General features: G+C 42.9%; 1 protein-coding gene across 6 annotated transcripts in view; it reads right to left on the bottom strand.

Moving 5' to 3' along the window:
* DIP2C (DIP2 acetate--CoA ligase C (putative)) overlaps positions 1–21,827 on the bottom strand; it is a 292,787-nt gene that overhangs the window by 166,736 nt on the left and 104,224 nt on the right. The gene's annotated exons all lie outside the window — the stretch shown is intronic.

Here is a 21,827-nt window from a genome sequence, read left to right as displayed (position 1 = left end):
GCTAAACAGACCCAGTTCACTCAGCCTTTCTTCATAGGGGAAATGCTCCAGGCCCTTCACCGTCTTTGTGGCCCTCCGCTGGACTCTTTCCAAGAGATCCCTGTCTTTTTTGTACTGGGGAGCCCAGAACTGGACACAGTACTCCAGATGAGGCCTTACCAGGGCAGAGGAAAGGGGGAGGATCACCTCCCTCGACCTGCTGGTCATGCTCTTTTTAATGCACCCCAGAATGCCACTGGCCTTTTTGGCCACAAAGGAACATTGCTGGCTAATGGCCAACCTGTCGTCCACCAGGACACCCAGGTCCCTCTCCACAGAGCTCCTCCCCAGCAGGTCATCCCCCAACTTGTACCGGTGCATGCAATTATTCCTCCCACAGACTCCATTCTCACCTCAGAGATATTTTAGCTCTTCTTCAGTAACATCTGCAGCCAGAGAACTTCCTGCCGGCACACACTGCCTCAGAACTGCCACACTGGGCTCTTCAAACATGTAAGAGACACTGTGCCCTCCCAAGGCTGGTTTCCATGCCTGCCTGCTCAGCACACAGCCCACCACTACTGCTCCTCCAGCTCACTGCCAGCTTCCCGCAGAGGAAGGCAGACGAAATGCAGGCACTTAGAAAATGTAAGCAATAGTTTTAATCCAACCCAAACGCCACTTTGTCACGTAACTTCACAAAATAATATGTCCTGATGTGCCACTTTGTTTCTTTCTCTTACATTTTTTACACTTCAGAGAAATCTACTATGGGAGAGACACAAAAGCAAAGTGCAATCAAATCACTGCATTCTCATGTGGAAGGAGATGCAATTTTAGCAAACCCAGGTCATTTTTTAAATTATAGTTCTTAGCCAAGCTATATTTGTACACTAGTAACTTCTTCAGAAAATTAAAGAAATGAGGGCTGAAGTGAAGGGGCTGTTAACTTGCTTTGTATAGATTTCATTTAACGGTTTCTGAATCTTTAATTGGAAAGTAAAATTGCTTTTTATAAACTCAAACAAATTTCAATGCATAGTCAGGACAGCAAACAGACTTCCAAGGGGCACCAGCTTCTACCCTAACTATGTGGAACTGGTCTGAACGAAGCCCCGAGCTGCTCCTGCCACCTGCAAAGTGAGGAGGACGATGAGTAATGTGTGGCTGCTGGGAATGCAGGAAGGCAATGGCGTGCTGGTAGTTAATAGAAGAGTTTGGACTTTCAATTTTGCTGTGGAAATCCTGTCTGTGCAAGTGTCTGACAGCCCGCAGGCAATTCACTGCGTGCATTTGTGACTCTGGTGCCTTACAGAAAAAGAAATATCTGTGTTGGAAATGGAAAGCATCCAACAGAGAAAAAGATGTAGCGCTTACAAGACTATTAAAACATTCAAATAGCCAAGTAAAAAATGTAGAAAGAACTGTGTTTAGTAATAGCCTTTGCAACTTGTTTCAAGTGGTCCTTTTGTTTCTATACAGTATCAAAGAAAAGGTGATATTGCAGGACAAACAATTACAATCTCCCCAAAACAACCACCTTGGGAAACAATCAAGTAGATACATTAAACACTGCTGAACTGCAAGCTCTTTCCTGAAACTTCATAAGCCAAAGGTTGCTCTGAAATACTAAAGCCATGCAGATCAATATCCAGTGGCAATCCCACGTTAGCTGCCAGCATAGTGTTAAATTGAAAGGACACCTAATAAATGCAAGTGCACATAAATGCTTGGTGAGATGCATGCTAGAAGGAACCAGTGCAAGTGAACTAGAGGAGATGGGAAGCGGAAGGCTTTCACTTTTGGAGTAACTGTTTCAGCTCTGTTCACTTTAGAAAGGAAGGTGTTGGTTTTTCTCATTTGGTCACGAGTTCAGATTCACGATACTTAATTTCAGCCATATATACAACTGACATTTATTCTGCAGGAATGACTGATGCTTCCTTTGGAATCAGCAATAAGAGACAGGCACCTTCAGATGGTGATTCATTGGATCCTAAAATAGGCTTATAAAACAGGAATCTCCAGGGATGATTCAATACACATCCAGTGACTAGGGCTGAATTTAACAGCTAACGTTCAATTAAATAAATCCCATTCCAATCTACCAATCATGGCACACGAATATTTGCCAGGCAGAGAACAAGAAATAAAGCTGAGGAAATGAGTGAAAAAGCTTCATTTTTTGTCATGTTCCATCTGTTCAGACTTAGGCTTTTTTTGATTCATGCAGATACACTCCATTTGGAACAATCACGTCATTTCTTTTTATTCCAATAAATTGCCTTTGCATCTTTAATTTTCTTTCTCAAAAAGCAGCCAGTTCCTATGAAGGTGCCATGCTCCTGACTACTACTTCTCTCAAATCCAGTTTGATCTGGCACGTGTGTGTTGTGCTCCTGACCTTGGAAGAACCCATACAGGCAGCAGACCATCCCTTCCCCAGGAAACTTCAAGAAGCCTAATGTCTCTCTGTCCACAAATTTGAACGTGTCCAAGTCAGCTGCTCTAACTTCTGATAAATTACAGTGGCAGAATAAATAGAGCGCTAAAGATTTTTTAAATAAATAAATAAATAAATGTAGAATATATTAAACTATAGGTACACAACAACCAAATGACTCTTCATTCTATGTAGCAGAGCTGCAGATTTCACTAAGTAGGTTTATTACATACAATTAGCATTTATTTCCTCCTGAAAAGCTAACTCTTAATCACATAATTTATGTAAAAGGCCACAGGATAGGTAACAAAGTAAGTAACATAAGCAGATTACACATAATGCAGCATCTATTATAAATATTCATTTCTAAGGATATAGAATTAAAAACAGAGCCATAAAAACTGTCTGACTACTTTGAATGAAATGAATGTACAGAAAAATGCCACAGACCATAACTGCGGGACATTCTCTATGGATGCCCATGCAAATATCCAGCACACCTGCACAGAAACACTGAGCACTCCATTCTTCTTTGTTTATGTAACTTCAGGCCAGACAGATTTTTTGTTTTGCATATTCTCTTCACTAAAAGCAAATCAGCTTTGTATATAATAAACTTGCACTCTGAAATCTAGGAAGCCTTCAGGATTAACAGATTAAGCGAAATAAAAGGAAGCATTAAGTACCATCAAAAGCAAGGAAACACTCAACGGCAACATTGTGAAGTGAGAGATTGTTCTACCTGGTATTGGCAACGGCAAACATCCACCATCAATAACAGAACTCCTGGGACCTACTAACACAGCGCTGATGGAAAATTAATGGGCCTTGCACAGACCTCTCATCTGCAATAACTGAGCATCACAGCAAAGACCTCCATTCTGCAAACAAGATGCTTCATGCAAACTCAAAGGTCTCATTGTATAATCTCTGGCAGACGAGACCTTCATGGATTATTTTTTTTTAATATGCATAGAAACTTTTACAGAACGCACTGTAGGCACATTTCTTCCAAACGCCGCAAAACAAAGCCTTTGAAAATGCACAGAAAATTCTGCAACTCCCAAAGGAATACTAGATAGCGGTAAGAAAAGAAAAACGTCATCTGAGAAACAGATTAGAAGTGAAATAGGTACATAATGAAGCAAAGCCAGCCACATGCTGCTGGAAGGCAGCCGGACCCACAGCAGGGCAGGATCCATACCCAGCCCCAGCCCTGCAGGCCCAGCCTCCCTCCACTCAAGGGCAGCCCAGGCTGGAGAAGGATAAAGTGAAACGTGCCCGGCAGCATTCTTCGAATGCAATGAGACGTGGCCAGATGGCTGGGAGGCACAGCCAGGACCTGACAGTGTTGCTGGAACCAGAAAAACCCTCTTCTGAGGAGTATGTAGCAATCCCAGCTGACTCAGAGACTGACAGTGCTGCTGGAGTGCAAAACCAGCACTGCCCACCGGTTACCGCTGTGTGACACCGTGGGCTCTCTGTCATGGGAGCAACATGGCAGCTATTGTCAACACGTGACCATGGAGATATTAAGATAATCGTTTCTGACACAGCCATACTAAATGTCATTCCTCATTCTTCCACGTCACTACCAGTAAATCAATACCAGAAAATAATTTATTGCTGGCAGAAAAGTCCTCCTGTCTTTTGACTGACATAAATTAATGAGCTAAATAACATCAAATTATCCAAAGTCAACTGCTATTTGCATTAGTCCCGTGGAGGTCATGGAAGCAGACGGGATGCATACCTGGCAAACTTCCACACCAACACTGAAGTGTAGTTTACATGTGAGATATAAATCATGCTATTTTAATTGCAGGGAGTTTTACATTCTGCTGTGAACAGAGGTTGGATCTGCTCTAGCAGCACCAGTAAGGCACAAATGTCATTTCAGCCAACCAAGTGACAGGAAAGACACGAGTCAAACTGGAAAGAAACACAAAATGCGTGCCTAATGGCTGAACCTTGACAAAATCCTAACATTACAAGGCATGGGCTGCACTCTGCTGAATTCCAGCTGCAGCTTGCCCTCCCAGCCCAGCTGCACATACACAGCACAGCGGTGGTGGCAGGGACCTCATGCTGCCCAGAACTGACTTGCCCGTGTAAATCAAATCCATTTCATGGGGGTTGGGGGGTGTTTAATGGGGAAAACCCATTTCCAGCTCTCCAGAGCTCAGAACAAGGATGTTCTGCCATGTCAGGCACAGTCCCGCTAACCGGACACCGTAAGCTCACCCCAAATTATGCCATCGCCTCTTATATCTTAATGAACACCACAACCCACCTCCAGCTTGAAAGAAACATTTTTACATAAAAATAGGAAGACATTGTGCAGCAGGTGACTGGCTGATCTGTCTGGAGCAGCGGATGACAATCCCGGTGCTGTACACAGAGCTGTCACGCCTACTGCCTGCCCCTAGGAAGGGAGAAGCAGCCTCCTGCCAAGCCCAGCACACAAAGGCCTCCCTGTGATGCAGGAGGCAGCACACGCTGATAAAAGGGAAATTCAACAGCCACACAGCCTGCGTTGCTACCTGCACCATCAAAAAGGGAGGAAGAATGTCAAAGAGCTGTGGCATTTAGAGACAGGGATTACAAAGAACAGTGTTTTTGGTTATTTTGGTGGGGGTTTTTTTTCCACCAAAGAGATTTGTGGAACCAAAAACTTGGCTCCTTACAACTATTTTGATCCCCTATAAGCTGCTCCATCTCCCTACAAAGCATCTCCTACAGTTATTTTTTTCTGTGCAAGTTAAGAACAACTTAAAGAAAATCCATCAGAAAACGTTTATTTTTTAAGTACTAAACCTGGGACTGAAGTACTGCAATCAAAACTGAAACAATCATGCTTCAATGTTATTGTGCAAGCAATCCTGCTTTAAATTAAAGAAGCTACCCCCCTGACTGAGCAAGTAACCACCGCTGCATTATTAAATTACAGGGCCGTCTAAGCGGAAACACTTTAGCATCCAGAAGTGCAGCTTATTACATCTCACTACATCAGCTGGCTGAACTGTGACATCCTTGGTGACCCCAGTCTTTGCTAAAATAGAGTTACCAGGGGAAAAAGTACAAAAGGGAAGAGAAAATGAAAAAAATAAAGGTATTTTGTTATGGAAAAAGCAAATGCAGGAGGGGAAAAGGCAGCAGAGCCGTGCCAGCCAGCACAGCAAGGGGACAGCGGCGATGCAGGTGGCAGCCTATGGAGCCAACAGGAGCAGAAAATGGATCTCTCTCATAAGGCAGAGTGGGGCAGACTGGAAAGCTTCAAGAAAGCGTTCGCCATTCGCTTTTCAAACCCACGCACAGGTTCCACACCCCATCATCTCCAAAAACCCTTTCAGACAGCTCCCCACCCAGGATTAGTGGGTTTTACTTGGAGCAAATTAAGAATAACAGCTGAGAGCACTGCTGCATGCAAGCTCTGAATATACAAAACACAGCTGTCACTTACCATGGCTTGTTCACTATCAAAAAACATCCTATAGAGAGGCAATGCAGCATCCGACTGTAAGTAAAACTTTAAAAAGACCTAGTTAATTGTAGCACAGAAAACTCCCATCTCAGCACAACAATCATGCGTTCCTCCACTGTCGTTACCTTCCTACCATTTGCATCCAGCTCTCTCTGCTTTGAAGAACCCCTAATTCCCCACGCTTCCTGGATGCCCCATTAAATACAAGTTTTCCAACAACCTTACTGCCTCATGTGCCTTTAAACGCCATTAAATTAGGAGTGAGCTTTCTCTATTGTAGGCTTCTCAGTTCTACAGACTGCAAGAGAAATGTCTAGCAGGTAACACTAAACATGTGTATTAATAAATCTGTTCAAGTGTTCAGTTTAAGATCCATGGAGCAAACACTACCAGATGCATCATTCATTACTCCAAATGAAATTACTTACAGAACTTAAAAAATACATCCAAGACTTCTGTGGCAGACAACAGAATATAGATCATCATTTACTCTTCATGCTAAATTAATAATCTACACAATTAAATGTCTGCAATTAACAGGGGTTTATTATTTTTGCAGCGTGGTTGTGCAATTGCTAATGTAGTATAAAAATCCTGAAAACCATCTGGGGGGTTCATTTGAGAGATTTATTGAAATTCCACAGAGCCTCATGACAAGTACCACCAAAACGGAACAATGTCTACAGGAGGAAACTACAGACAGTTAATTATGGAGCAAGGTCTTAATCAAACCTCTCTATTTCCCCTCACAATAACAAAAGAGATGCTTGGGCACCGGGCCAGGGGAGTATCTGTGAATTTATACGTTCTTTGCTTCTTCTGAAGAAATGAGCTTAAAAATTCATTTTTAGCTTAATGTAGTAATTATTTAAAATCTCAGACACAAACGAAGCGCTAAATGCATTTAAAATTTAGACATGGAGAGGAAGAAAAAAACCAAGATCACAGAATCATAGAATGGCTTGGGTTGGAATGGAACCCAAGGATCACCAAGTTCCAACTCCCTGCCACAGGCAGGGCCACCAACCTCCAGATCTGGCACTAGACTGCCCAGGGTCCCATCCCACATGGTCTTGAACACATCCAGGCAAGGGGCATCCACAGCCTCTCTGGGCACTAACAATGAAAAAGACCATTTTTCAGAGCATTGGGTGAAATTATTCCCAAGGTACAGTCCACGTTTGGTACCTTCCTTAGATCCCCCAGCCAGCCACCTGCCCACCCTGCCTGCACCTCATGGCTTCACTCCAAACCTGATGCCATGGCCATGCAAGTTCTCTGTTGAACTATTAAGTACGTTCAGTCACACAGGTACATATTCAGCCGCATGTGGCCCAAAATATTATATTCTTCTATCTGTAGTCTCTCTTTAAAAAATGTATGAACTAAGCCAAATGCAAAGCACTTTTCTGCAGACATCGCCAGCAGTGCAGAATTCCCCATCCCACTGCCCATCCAATGGCTGTAGCTGGTGTGGAGCATGGAAATAAAGTACAGAAGCTTTCCAAAAACTGACCTGCTTAAAAATGAATGCTGCTCCCTGCTTTTTTAAGTACACAGATTCAGCCTAAGTGCCTGTGAGTTCTTGACTGACCAAAGTGATTTGTTGGTCCTTTTTTTTTTTCAAGAAACAAAGCGCACCTATTTTTTATAAGCAGAGTAACAAGAATGAAAATTTTAAGAAAAACAAAGGGAAAAATTTGCCTAGCAACATAAGTTTATGCATTTCTTCATGATCATTGTATACACATTCATCAGCAAAATTACTTAAAATAAGTCAAAGAAAAATGATGTAACCCCAAGTACAACAAGCACTGGGAACACAATGCTTTGCCAACAACCCTGAAAAGAAAGCTCTGAGCTGCAACCTGGGCTCTGGATAAAATGGAAATCAGCTGAAATAGTGTTACAGCAATTACCTGCACTGCACTGACATCTCCCAAAGAGCCTGGGAGCTACACCTCATGCAGCCCCAATGAGCTCTCCTCTCCCCATGCTCATGGCTGAATTATGGCTGTGGCTGAGGATCTCTGGGGTGGCCAGAGCCATTTTTCCTCCACTACTGTGCATTAAAAGGCTTTGCATACATACATCTAGAAAATAGTGTTACCCTTAGGAAAGGCAATCTCTGGGACCAAAGCCCCAGACTGGAATCTGTAGGCAACACAGAGGGTTAGTGATCTCAGCAATGTCGGTGGGCAGAGCAGTGCTGCTGAATCACACACCCCTGGTCCTGGGAGACACCAATCCTCTTCAAAGAGGCTCCCAGCCCCAGCCCTTGCTCTGCTCCTCACTTCTTGTGGAAACGCCATCATCCTGTTGTCCCCATGCCCTACTTACCAGGCTTTTAGTGCAGCTCTGAGAGCAGCTGAGCACTGTCTGCTCACGGAAAGCTGAAAGGAGACAGAGGATACTCTATTATGCAGACTGCAGGTGAAAAGGTATGTGGAAATAAAAGTAAGAGATATTACAAGTGTTCTGATTCACCTGCAGCAAAATGGTACATGCCTACCTATGAAAAACAGTGATCTGGATGCAGTTTATTTCAAAATAATACTGGAAAAATAATAAGTGATGAAGAAGGCAGAAGGCTAAACGAGGTGACAAGGGTTAAACCTGCGGTGCTTTAGAGCAGCCTGCAGGGATTGCCAGGCAGATGTCCTGACACGGGCCACGGTGCCCCAGCACACCGCTCCTGCCCCTGGCACAGCAGAGAGCTGCTTAAGCTCGGGCTTAACTTCGAGCCCTCAGCTGACCCCGACAGCCACAGCTGAGCAGAGGACAGGCTGCCATCCCACTCAGCTGACAGCCAGGCACCAGCACAGTACTCACATGCTTAAAATTAGTCGTGCTCAAGTGCACTGAGATATTGGTTCCATACCATTACCGTTGTTAAATTGAATGACAAAAGTGCTTGGCCCACTGGTATTCTGGAGCAATGAGCAAGGTCCAGACTACCGACTGCCCCAGCCCGATCTTCGCTTCCTAAAAATACAGATATACTTCAGAATGCCATAAGGTTACAAACTGCTTTGATGCATTTATCACTTCTCACTGTTCCACAGAGCCATCAGCAGCTCCTGCAGGCTGTGGTGGACGCACACGACATGGCTACATGGGGCGGGCCAGCACAGCTACAGGTGCCCAAAGCCTGCTCCCTTATCAGGTACCAGTAGAGCTCCACCTGGCTGGCCCACCCACTATAAAGCCAGCTTGTCCCAAAAATGCTTTGGTTGAAATTCTGCTTTTTACCTTGGCACGGTGTAAACTCCTACGAGTTTCTGTTCGTGCCTGTGTAAATTTATTCCTGCAAGTTAAAAAGACGCAGATGTCTGCTGGAGAGGGAGACAAGCACAGCCTAAATCAGAGCCCACGACTGCTGCTAGAGCTGGATGGGGGATGAGGCCCCACCAACCACAAGCTCGAGTGCTTCGAGCAGCACCCAGTCACCTGCTCCCAGCTGGCAGCAGCTCCAGGGCTGCACCATCTGCATTCCCTCCACTCTGGGTTTTTCTGGCTTTGTTGCTGCTGGTCTTATTTCAATCACATTAACAGTAATTTACTGTAGGAGTTTGCAATTCAGGAGAAAGTAGAATAGTCAGTGTGTGCTCACTTTGTGCAAGGAACCAGAGTGTTCTTTTTACTGTGTATTTAAATTCAGTAAATATAACTAGAAAGAATGTGTATTTTCAAGGAAAATACTCACTCAAGTGAAAAAAGTGTAGTGATGACTGTTTATTAAAATCCCATTTTCTGTACCACTATTCCATACTACTCCAAAAAAAAAACCCTACAATTCCATGTTGTCCAAGCACTGCTTTAACTCAACATTTCTAAAGCAATGCCAGCATAGACATTTCTTGCACAGCTCCCATTGGTTTTTGCCTGGAATGAACATGGAAAACCTCTCACAAACTGGGGGCTCCTGCGATGCCCCAGGGCCATGACAGCAGAGTGGGATCATGTGGAACCTCCCAGAGCCCCCAGCAGTTCTCAGATAAAATCTATCACTAATTATTATGGCACTGGAAACGCATTCCTTATCTTACAGGTACACTTCTACTCAAAATGAAACACAAATTTCTCCTTTTCCACAGCTGAGAAACTTCTTATTAGCAAAAGACAAGAAAAATAACAACAACAACAGAGGAGCCATGTGTAGAGCAGAACACTGACCGGAAACATTTCTTCTTAATTCAGGATCACCTAAAAGATCAATGGAACATCAATTATTTGTGAGCCTCGCTATTTCTGTAAACACTGCTGAAAGGTACATCAAAGGCAAAGCAAAAAGCTCATGAAAAACAGCACCAAATAATTTCCCCTAACCTACTTCAGTCGCTGGTGTTACTTCTAATGGAAATAAAAATATTTCCACATGCGTCATTTCGAAATTGATGCTGACAGTTTGATATAATCACTTCTCACGTATTAAAGGTAACTCAAAGTGTGGTGATATCTTCTCTACGCAGCACAACACTCAAAGTGTGGCATATTAAAAACTGTATTTGTGCTTTCACTCAACATATCTTTGCACCCTTTGGCTCAACATCACTGTATATATTTCTGTATTACTGTGTATGGATATTTAGGGACCGACCTTCTGGAAAGGAGCTCTGCAGAGAAGAGCCTGGGTGTTCTGGTGGCCAGCAGGTTGGCCATGAGCCAGCAGTGTGTCCTTGTGGCCGAGAAAAACAATGGTGTGCGGGGCTGTGTTAAAAAGAGCGTGACCAGCAGGCCAAGGGAGGTGATCCTCCCCTCTGCTCTGCCCTGGTCTGGAGTACTGTGTCCAGTTCTGGGCTCCTAGTTCAAGAAAGACAGAGAAATCCTAGAGAAAATCCAGTTGAGCATCACAAAGATAAATTATGTCCTTTACGAGGAAAGGCTGAGAGATCTGGGGCTGTTCAGCCCAGAGAAGAGAAGACGGGGGATCTTATCAATTCCTATAAACGATGAAAGGGTGAAGCCAAGTGGATGGGGCCAGGCTCCTTCCAGTGGTGTGCAGTGACAGGACGAGGGACAAGAGGCACAAAATGGAACACAGTAAGTTATATACTAACATGAGGAAAAACTTCTTTAATGGTGACAGAGCATTAGAACAGGCTGCCCGGATAGGTCATGGAGTCTCCTCTGGAGATATCCACAACCCACCCAGACACCTAACTGTGTGACCTGCTGCAAGGAACTGCTTTGGCAGTGGGTTGGACTAGGTGATCTCCAGAAATCTCTTCCAACCCCTATGGGTTCTGTGATCCTGTAATTCTCTAATAAACAATATACCACAATTCCAGTCATTGCCATCTGGTAGAACTGTTTGAACTTTCATAAATCCCTTTCATTTTTAACTACTTGAGGCATACTCTACATGCATACAACTTAACACAGCTAACAGTTCAAATCACTATGTCAATTAAATTTATTGCATTGAGAAATCTTGAAAGCACCTGCAAAATTCAGGTCTTAAACACAAACCAGTATGTATGGCATAACTGAGGACTGGTTGATGAGCATGTTTTTCAGAACCAACTGTTACAGCTATCTTCCATTTAGCTTCATTTGAAGTTTCACACAGATAGAAAAGTTGAAGCCAAGCTCTGTCCCTTACCTACAGCACATGGACTAGCATGTGGACAGACCCAGCTTTAGAAACCAGTGCTGCTTTCACATATTCTGTGTCAACACAGCATTTAATAACAACTGAATATCAATATTAAACAACACACACCATCCGTACACATGCACTGGACACCTAAAATTACATCTGCTGCACTTCTCAGATATTAGAGCTACCGTGACTCTCAGTGCTGCAGACTAGAGGAATATTTATGAATACAAATCAAAACCTGATGCATAATTTTACAGTCATGTTTGGTGTCATCGCTTGGTCAAGCAAATATACCTTCCTCTATCATACTCCTGCTTTGGGAAAAGGTGACTTATCATAATGTGTGCACACTTTCAAGTGCATAAGTGTCTTTTTCAATTTCAATAAAAGCACGTATATAAGGATTACACTGTTATGAGCACTGCAGTGCAGATCTAAATAACTCAGTCTGCCAAACTAGTGTTACTATGGAAACAAAACTAATGTGCTGTGACCACATCTCTTACTGCATTACTTAAGACCATCTGGTTAAAACAAATATTTCTGTTGCATAGTGTTTGTTCTTAATCACGTACTGATCATTTTCTATCTTTTTTTTAAATAAACAAATACATTCTGTTTGTATATGTTTATTTTTGTATTGTTATACTCTGTTCAAATTTTTGCTACGCTCAACGTGATTTCACTTATATTTAGATAACCAATCTTATACATAGATCCCTTGGTCTCTAAGTCAGTGATGACTAGACTATGTATAGGTACACGCTCGAATCACCCAGTTCTTCTAAACCATTCTTTTGATGAGGTACTTCTGCTCCTTCACCACATGAAGAAGCATTTCACACCATTTGTTCTCCACTGGGAATGCAACCATGTCAAAAAGCGAAGCCTTGCTGTGAGCAACACGCTCTCAGCCCCCAAGCTCCAGTCTCCTGATTGCATTGAATGTGAAAAACACCTTTCAAGTGAGCTGGCACCTCCTCCAGAGCTCCCTTCCAGCAAGAGGCAGAGCACTTTCCAACTGTTTTGTAACTTAGAAGCATTTTTCAGACTAACAACTCAATCCCTAACAGCTTCCTGGATTTCTAACCGTAACGCTTTTAATATTCCTATTCAAGATATGTCATCACAGATCCAATTCTGATAAGAAAACAATACTTTTACAGCTAAACACCAGACCATCAGTAATACCATCATGGAAACATGAAAACCAGCTTTCCCATCAGTCTCTTAACTGAAAATCAGTTTTATTCCAGGGAAATCAGAGTAAGTTAATACAGCTGAACAAGTAAACAAGTTTAAGTGCTTCTACAAAACTGCAGTATTCTGTTCTTAGTCAATATGAACTGTATATTCTCCTTTATCAGAAGGATACAATGTTTAGGCATCCACAAAAAATGAGAAAAAACAAACACACAGTCAACAATGCACACAGCTTGTTTCTCCATTTCAGCAAGCTCACAAAGCTCTATTTCCATAGATTTGCACCAAGATTTGCAAAGATAGGCTGCAATCCTGGACTGCATTACCAGTTTCAGGGCAGTAAAACAAACATATTTGGTCCTCCAACAACGAAAGGAGCTAAACGCTGTCTGTTATGACTAGGAAATATTAACAGCACAATGTTTCTCTTCCCACCACAGTTTCTGACTGTAGAGTTTCACTCACTTTTTCTGGGTTCCTGGGTGCTCCTCAGCAACATGACTTGGAGAAGCAAATTTGTTGTGGCATGGATTATGGAAGTGTGAAAAGTGCAGGGGTTAATACTGGTGAAATGACTGAAATCTTCTTTAGGCAGCTTTGTTGCATAAGGGCAATGACATCTGAAGTCAGGCAGGAGTAGAAGCTTTGCCCAAGGAATGATAGGAGCCTTTCCATCAGCAGGAACCTGTGCTCCATCTGCACAGATGAGCACGAGCTTTAGTAAATGCACAGAAGCTTAAAGGAATCATGGATGATACTTTAAAAGAAAACTCAAAGCAATTAATCTACTACTACATCTGTGTGCTTGTACTTCTATCTACACATTTTATTGAGATATAATATCTTGGTATGCGGGAACTTGCAAAGCTTTAAATTGTATGAGATGCTGTATTACTGCTGTTGAAACTCCAGTAGAAAGTTAACAATTCAGCTGGGGCTGCCACCATTTTATGAAATAAATCCCTTGTGAAAGTATTGGTGTCCTAAATGATGTGCTTCAGAATGCACGACCAGAGATGGAAGGCGGAGAGCAGCTCAGGATACAGAGCTTCTGCAGATCCCACAGCACAGCTCTTTTTGGGAATGCCTTTACTCAATTCCATCACTATTTCACTATTTTCTATAGTTGAAAAGAAAACTGGGAGAACATCACCCTTTTCAAGATCGCAAATGTTAAGAAAGCGTAACTTTCCTGGTTCATAACTACAACTCGGTATCAGATTGCCAACCACATATCAGTCAAGCATTTCTCATCATTAAGAAATCAGTAATCACAGCAGGAAATGATTGAAGGAAATTGGCCCGCATGTCTCACAAAAGATCTACGTTACCATTTATAAGATGAATATAAGAAAGTGAGCATCAAAGTAAGGCTGCAGCTCAAAGAAAACAGCTCATGAGCAGAATGCGGTGTAACTGAGTGCTGATTACAGAAGACCTTTACCTACAACACAGCCTGTGCCACACACAGATCGTCCTTCTATGGGAGCTTCTCACTGGGCTGCCAGGAAGCTGCTCAGCAAGGCACAACTACAAGACGAGCTGCAGGCTAAGCATGAGCAAGCATGGAGCTGCTCCAGTGCCCACATGCTGCTGGCTCTGGGGCAGTGCTGGAGCTGCCCACGCAGAGCTGTTCTGGCCTCTCCTCTCTCACACTTCCAAGTGCCTGAACTTCGAAGCAAACATGGAAGTAAAATTGCTCCTCCATCATCGCTAACGAATGGTGGAGCTGCTGCCATCTGATGGCTTTGTGAAGAGACAGGAAATGGGACAGAGGAGCTCTTCCTACTGAAGGACTTTGTTGAAGTTATGTCTGGCTGACAGAACAAACAAAAAAGTTAAATAAATTCTGTTGTACAGATAATCAGAGGGTAGATTAAGATAACTAAGAGGCTCTTAATTCATAAGATGGGGAAAATGTCCAGCAATTTTTATAGCCTTTGCAAGACCACACAAATATCCAGAATATTTAACAGAAAAAAACCCATTCTACTTAATCTCCTCCATTGATGACCAAAGCAGAAAATCGAGGGGTGCACACCATCAAGGTTGGAAGCTCCCACTAAATGCCTGCATCGGCTCCCTCCCCACCCCGAGCAGCTCTACAGCCAGACAGACTCACACTAAAACTTGTGAGGGCAGATCCAGTTTCTTCAGACTCAGATTACCTTACAGATTCCTCAACCCCATTAAAAAAAGCTCTTCTAGCATACTGGAATGCAAATGTGACTGTATTTACAGTATGTTTTGGCATACTTCCCAGGTAAAGTAATCAGTGTTATTACAAAATTCAGATCAGCTTTGATTTCTCCTCCTGACACTGCTTTGATGCAGTCAGTTTGTGCATGAACAGGTCTGGTATTTCATTCTACCAAGCGTTTAAGGTGGCCTCTTCAGTCTCGAGGACAATGACTACCATAGAACCATAGAGTGGCTTGGGTTGGAAAGGACCTTACAGACCACCAGTTCCAACCTTCCTGCCACAGGCACGGTTGTCACCCACTAATCAGGCTGCCCATGGCCTCATCTAACGTGGCCTTGAACACTTCCAGGGATGGAGGGAAAGGGCATTCCTGGCTTCTCTGGGCAAAAATGACAATGAATATCCTATTTCACAGAGCTGGAGATGAGCACGAGGCTGCGGGCCATGAGCCCTCCATCCACACCCAGTAGGGAACTTCATCTTCCCTGGAAGTGACAAGGATAAATCTTCCAGCCTCTGCCACCTGCTCTGCTACCTCCAGCCCTGGCACTCTGACTCAAAGCACTTCCTCTGCTCTCACCAGCGATCTTGCTTCAAATTCCTTGTGTGATCTACAAATATTTCCAAAAAACATCACAATCAAACTGCCTTCAGAGGCACACACCATGAAGCAATAAGCATTTGCTTACGTGGATGAAAATGCTGCCTGACTTTTGCATCTTTGCCCTCTCTTTTCTTCCTCTCCTGACTGCTGCTTCTCATTATCTAAATTTAGACTGCCAGTCCTTCAGTCCAGACAGCATGTCTTTTTATGTCTCTGAGACAAACTTACTTCTGTCCCACTTTCCATTTCCACTTACCTTTCTTCCTCTTCGTGTACTTCTCATGTTTACAGCACTGCCAACAGCTCAATAACTCAGTTTCCATCCACGTTTTTTGCTTGGGGTAAGGACAAACAACACAACGAAAGTAAAGGAATGTCTGCACTAACGAAGTCACCCAACACACTGTTGGGTTTGTACTTGAAGGTTTTCAGACACTACCACGTGAAGTTCACTTTCTTTGCAAAACAAAAATGGAACATATTTTCACCAACAGCCAGCACCTAAGTCTGCATCTGAGCCCTTAAGACTCCACTTGTTCCTCTCTATCCTGGGTCAGGAGAAGCACAGCATGTGTGGGGCACCCAAGCCACCCCCAAATCACACGGGGACATCTACACAGCACTGAGGGCTCTCGTAGGACCACTGTGGTGTTCCTGGGCTTTAAGGACAAGAGTCTCACATGAGAAGCTTGAATATTTGTGGACAAATAGAAAGAATAATAATTTTTTTTAAAAGTGTTTTAAAAACTATGTGCAATTATGTTGATTTTTACCTCCCCTATTTCCATTTTCTTAGGTATATGCAAATAGCTGCAGATTGAAAATCATTGAAAATCAGCCCCAGTTCCACAGACCAATACACGGGAGCTTCCTTATTCAATAATAAATCAGGAACACCGAGTTTCTAAGAAGCATATCTGTAATAAGTACAGTAAGTGCCCATTTAAGCAAATAAACGATACCCTAACTCAGAAGCCACCCCTTGGACCACCCATTACTGAATAATACCTCTTTGGCACATAATGTTAATTCTTGTTAAGAATACTTCAAAATAGGAAAGGATTAACAAAAAGCTAAATCTTCAGTGCTTGACACATGCAAAGATCACCAAGGAAACTGCAGTTATTTGAGTCAGATAGCACAGTGCTTAGATTTAAGGAAAAAGCATGCATAGGATTCTTAGGGAGCTTTGGTTTGTTTGCATTAAGATGCAGCGTGTTCAAACCAATCTCTCCAACTTCTAAAATGCATTTATTAAATACTTAACATACTTAGCATACTTGTGCTCCTCCATGCATATAAAGATGACCCTACCATGTAGGTACTTAAGTAAATGACTTGCAATGGCCTTCATAAGCACAGCTTCCTTCTCCCTGCTCAGGGTTTGGGTCATCCAGGGTGAAAAAAGAACAGCCAGGTCCAGGTTTGTCTGACTGACAGCCTGATCTGTATGAATCAGTATTTCACAAAGTATTTCTCTTTAAAAATAAAACACATCTATTCTTTTTTTTTTTTCCTTTTCTTTAGAACGGAACACTTGCAAATTGGACTGTGAGTTTTGTCTCTTCAGGTCTACCCAACTGTGTGACTTCAGTGTTAGGCTGACAGTCCATGTATTTTTAAAGGTATGTCATCACTATTTCAATCTTTGGTGCTTAAAAAATTGTACACATGGCACTTCATGTGTAAAAAAGAGAAAGTATCAAATGTCTGCCCTTAAACCTCCTAGTTAAATCCTGGAGGGACACACCCAGGGAGTGACTTTCCGGGAGCATGAAACACAATTTGGGTAATTACAGACATGTCCAAGTGTCCAAGGGTATCTATTTCTAACTGTTAACATTCCACAGGGCTGCTGCTTTATTATAGCTTGAGCTCTGCAGCATCGTTACCAGCGCTATAGCAAGAACTATTTGGGATCACGAAATGCAGTAGCATTTTCACTTTGCTCAGAATGACTGAAGTGGCTCACAAGCCCTCGTCTACACTCCATTAAAGCCCAACCAAAACTTTCACATTATTTTTTGTTAGGTTTTGAGCAGACGATAACAAGAAATGCAGATACCTGCCCCTGCACTATCTCCACTGCTGAAATACCTATATGGCTCCAGGCACTAACAGCTGCAGCCCTTTGGTCCATCGGTAACAGAAAGGTCTGTATTTAAAGTACACCCTGTTCCCAACAGACCCAGGAGAACCTGATGGCACAATGAATGGAAAGAATAATGGAAAGGAAGGGGAGAAGTGTAGTAGACTGACAAGGAGAAATAAAATTTAACTAGATAAAGGTAATGGTGGGTCATATTTTTCATACGAAGAAAGCCCACACATTACTTATTTTTTCCTGAACTGTTCTAGGCCAAAATATCTTACTCAGTACTTGTAATTCACATACACTGTGTGAAATATTCATACAATCACCATTCTAGCATATAATGTTAAATGTGTCCAGGTGGGTGTTTGTCTCAAGTCTCACCTACTTTTAAAAGCAACTCTGCTCATTCATTTCTGCAAAGGAGATTAGTAATGGGGGAACAGCTGCCAGAGGGAAGGAGCGGCGGAGCGCTGTGCCTACAATAAAGGCATGGACACGCAAAATCAAAGAGGTCACAATAGCGAGGAATCGGATTTACTGATTAATGACTTCCAAAGTAATCTCTTTTTGATGGCTGACACTTCAGTGAACCGATATCTGCCCACAGAGAGACAGATCGAATGAGGCTGAGGGTATCCGCACACCAGGCTGCAGAACTGGGGCCTCTGATGAAGAACCTGGGCTTGACTCCCAGGCAGACGGCACAGTGACCGTGCTCTGCTTGGACTTGGGATACCCATCTCCAAGTGTGTGATATGGATGAAGGGGCTAATACTGTTGAATATCTATTACTAACATGAAGAACAGTATAGAGTGCTCTCTTGCCAAGTTAGCAGTCAGCCTCCAAAGCAGAGGCAATAAGCCAAAGGGTAGCGCTGCTATTCAGAGACTGGAACCTTCCGAAACTCAGGAATGACAAATGTGAAGTTTTGAGTCCACTATGGAATAACCTTATACAACAATATGGAGTGGGGACTGCCCAGCTAGGAAGTAGCCTTGCAAAAGAAGATGTGAGGCTTCTGGTGACACGAGGCAGCTGTGTGCTCTCACGGCAAAGACAAATGACTGCACGTGGGCTGTGTTAGCAAGCATAGCCGGTAGGCTTACAGAAATTACTATTTCCCTCTATCCAGCATTTCTGCGAACACTTCTAGAGTGCTGTGCTCAGTCTCAAACAGGACTGTAAGATGAGTGTCACAGAAGGCTAGCTCAGTCTGATGTTTTAATCTGCTCAGCTTCACTGTATCAGTTATATTCCAGTCCGCAGACTTGCATCAGGAAAAAAGTGTCTGTATGGAACACAGAATTTGGGAGATGCTGATAGAAGACAGTATTTAGGAGAATCATTTACAAAACATAGGAATTCTTCTTTTGATTTCCGCAACACATATTTAATTCTTCAATCTGTTTGTATGGAGAAGTATTCTATTCAAACATTTCTGCAAAGCAAAACCTGACTGGATGGTCTTTCTAACCATGGAACACAACATGTTGCACAACAGTCTTCTGACCAAGAAAGAGAAACTACACAGTATTTATGTGAACAACCCTATAGCCAGTTACTCTAATCATAAAGATTAAGCAGTCTTTGCAACAGATGCAATGAATTACTTCTGAGTTATTCCCAGGATTTAAACTGTGTACAAAACAATTACAAGTGGCAGGCAGGAAAGGCAAACAATGAAAATACTTTGTTCCTATGCAATTTCTGAATACTAAAATGGCCTGAATTCTATTAATTAGATGTCGACAGTAATTCCTTCATGCAAATTGATTCATAGCACTGTTGCCAATTCCTTCAGCCACAAATTGGTCATTCACACCAAACAGCAGAGTTGTATTTTATTTTGGCCAACCTACCAGCACCAGAAGCCCAGGCTAACATTCTCTAACATTGATGATAGGAAAGCTGCAACCTTATTTTATATTTTGCAATACTGTCAGTCGGTATTAAAAAATAATCTTAGCTCAAACAATGAGACTGATATATAACATTCACATATATATAACATTATTTCTCTCTTCCTTCTTTTTGCATATGCTCAAATTGTCAAACATTTCTCCACATCTTGAGGACTATTGGTTTGCTAGAAGAGAGACAGAGCTTAGACCTGAGTACAAAGAATTAAACCAAAAAGGAAAAGGGCCAAACTCCACACCTGCTGAAGTCACCAGACCACTGCAGTAAGAGTTTCACTCCAAGTCAAATCAGAAAGGTTGGCAACACGGCAGTTAAACAAAAAGACCCTCCCTGACATATCTTGCACTCACACCTCAAGTCGATCCTTCTGTTACCCAGTGATCTATGATAACTGTCTAATGCCAGTACATACAGCATATGAAGGGAAGTGAAACAATTAATTTTCTGTGGGTCACTGAGAATTTTGCCAAAATGTCACAGTCAGTTGTGCAAGAAGAAAGCAAATGGTGTTCGATAATGACGAAAAAGAAAAACCATCCTACACAAAGAATACAAATAATGCATTTAAAAGTTGGTTTTCCAGCTCTAGTTTAAAGATACAGTTAAAACTGTGTTTCTGTATAAGAATGAAAACGTACATTAGCACAGAATTTGCTGCAAGGAAGAAATGACAATGAAAGCAAAACAGGAAAACTTACATTTCTCATAGACAGGACATGTTCTCAGGAAGTGCATTCACATATGGGAGGTCTACACCATGGTTTACCATTCCATAGAATACGTCTAATCCTTACATGTAACAAATAAAAGGGAATTAAATGAAGACTATCCATAGCTCCTCCTAAAACGGATGGTAAAACCTCCCTTGAGATTGGGCAGGATGAAGCCTTTTTCTCACAGCTGATCCAGGAGAGGCGGATAGAAAACTACTAAACCAGTTCAAAACCCTTTTTGTGCATGAACTTTCTGTACAACCTTAAGAAAGTCACATAACATCTCCTTTGCATTTTGCTTCGTCTGTGAATAATGGTGTTTTTCCACTCCTTATTACCTTAGTTCCATTACAACAGTAATTACATTATCACTTGCAAACTGCTCACGTGCTACAGAGACATGGGCCAGAAAAGCAGCATGTCAAGGGGGGTGGCTGGTGCATTCACAACGAAGGAAGCCACCTCCTTCTCCAGTAAATAAATTGTCATCATCACGGACCAGTTAAGCAGCCATCCCAATTTCTGCCCAAGTACATTACTTTGAACAGTAACAAAGAAATGCTAAGCAAGGCAAACGAGTTTGGTATTAGAATGAAAAAGCTGTAAACGTTTGTGACTGATATTGGAGAAGTGCACTGAAGCAAACTCCAGCAGACATCAGAAGAACATGCCCATCTGGCTCTGGCCCCTCCAGTGTGTTCACCACTGCCAGGAACACAAAGCAGTAATTACAGCTACCTGGTGCATACAAGACTCACACACTTACACCTTCTATTTTCTGTATTCACACACTGAAGCTGTATTCACAAACCTTCCTGCAGCTGGAATCTCCCCCAAAAGCCAGAGAGCCCCAGCCACACAGCACGTAGCGAGCAACCAGAGCCCTTGCAGTAGACAGTGGAGCTGATGCTGCCTGGGCCCCTTGGGGCCTGGCCTGGCTGGTGCTGGTACACGATGCCTCCAAGGGCCTGGCTTCAGGGAGAAACCTTGTTCCTGAAAATCCAGCACCGTGTGAGAAGACAGCATGTTATCTCAAGTTATGCAGCAAGATCGTAAAAAGACAAATCACTTGGTATGCTGGGCAGCAATGCCAGCAGCGTGCTGCAGGCACAGCCATTTGAGTTCATGTGAGGAGATGGAGATCAGATGAGGCTCCTCTCTGACCAGACATCTCTGAGTAGTGACAATGGGCTGTAGCAGTCCCACTCAGATAGTCTTCATTATGAAATACAACTTACAGCACCAAACACTAGAAAGAAGCATTCAATGACAAAAGTATACACTCCCATAGCCCTGAACGGCTGCTAACAAACCTGGGTTTTGTACCACACTGCACCACACCTAGCACAGAATCACAGTTCCTCAGTGATTCCCCAGTTCAAAGAGCAGTTCTTTCAGTGTTACCAGCAATGTTACACAGATGACACCAGCCCACCTTCTCTGGCTGTAACTCGCAGCCCTGCAGCTGGCCCATCACCAAGCAGGTAAAGCTTCCAAACCCTTCTGAGTCCCCTTCCTAAACACAAAACTCACAGCTTGGAGCTCATCTGACCTGGAAATCTGCTCCAAGTGCAGGC

The sequence above is a fragment of the Phasianus colchicus genome, chromosome 6, assembly GCF_987193195.1.
Source record: "Phasianus colchicus chromosome 6, bPhaCol1.hap1.1, whole genome shotgun sequence".
NCBI lineage: Eukaryota > Metazoa > Chordata > Aves > Galliformes > Phasianidae > Phasianus > Phasianus colchicus.
The sequence above is the reverse complement of the archived record's forward strand: the minus strand, read 5'-3'. Positions and strand labels throughout refer to the sequence as shown.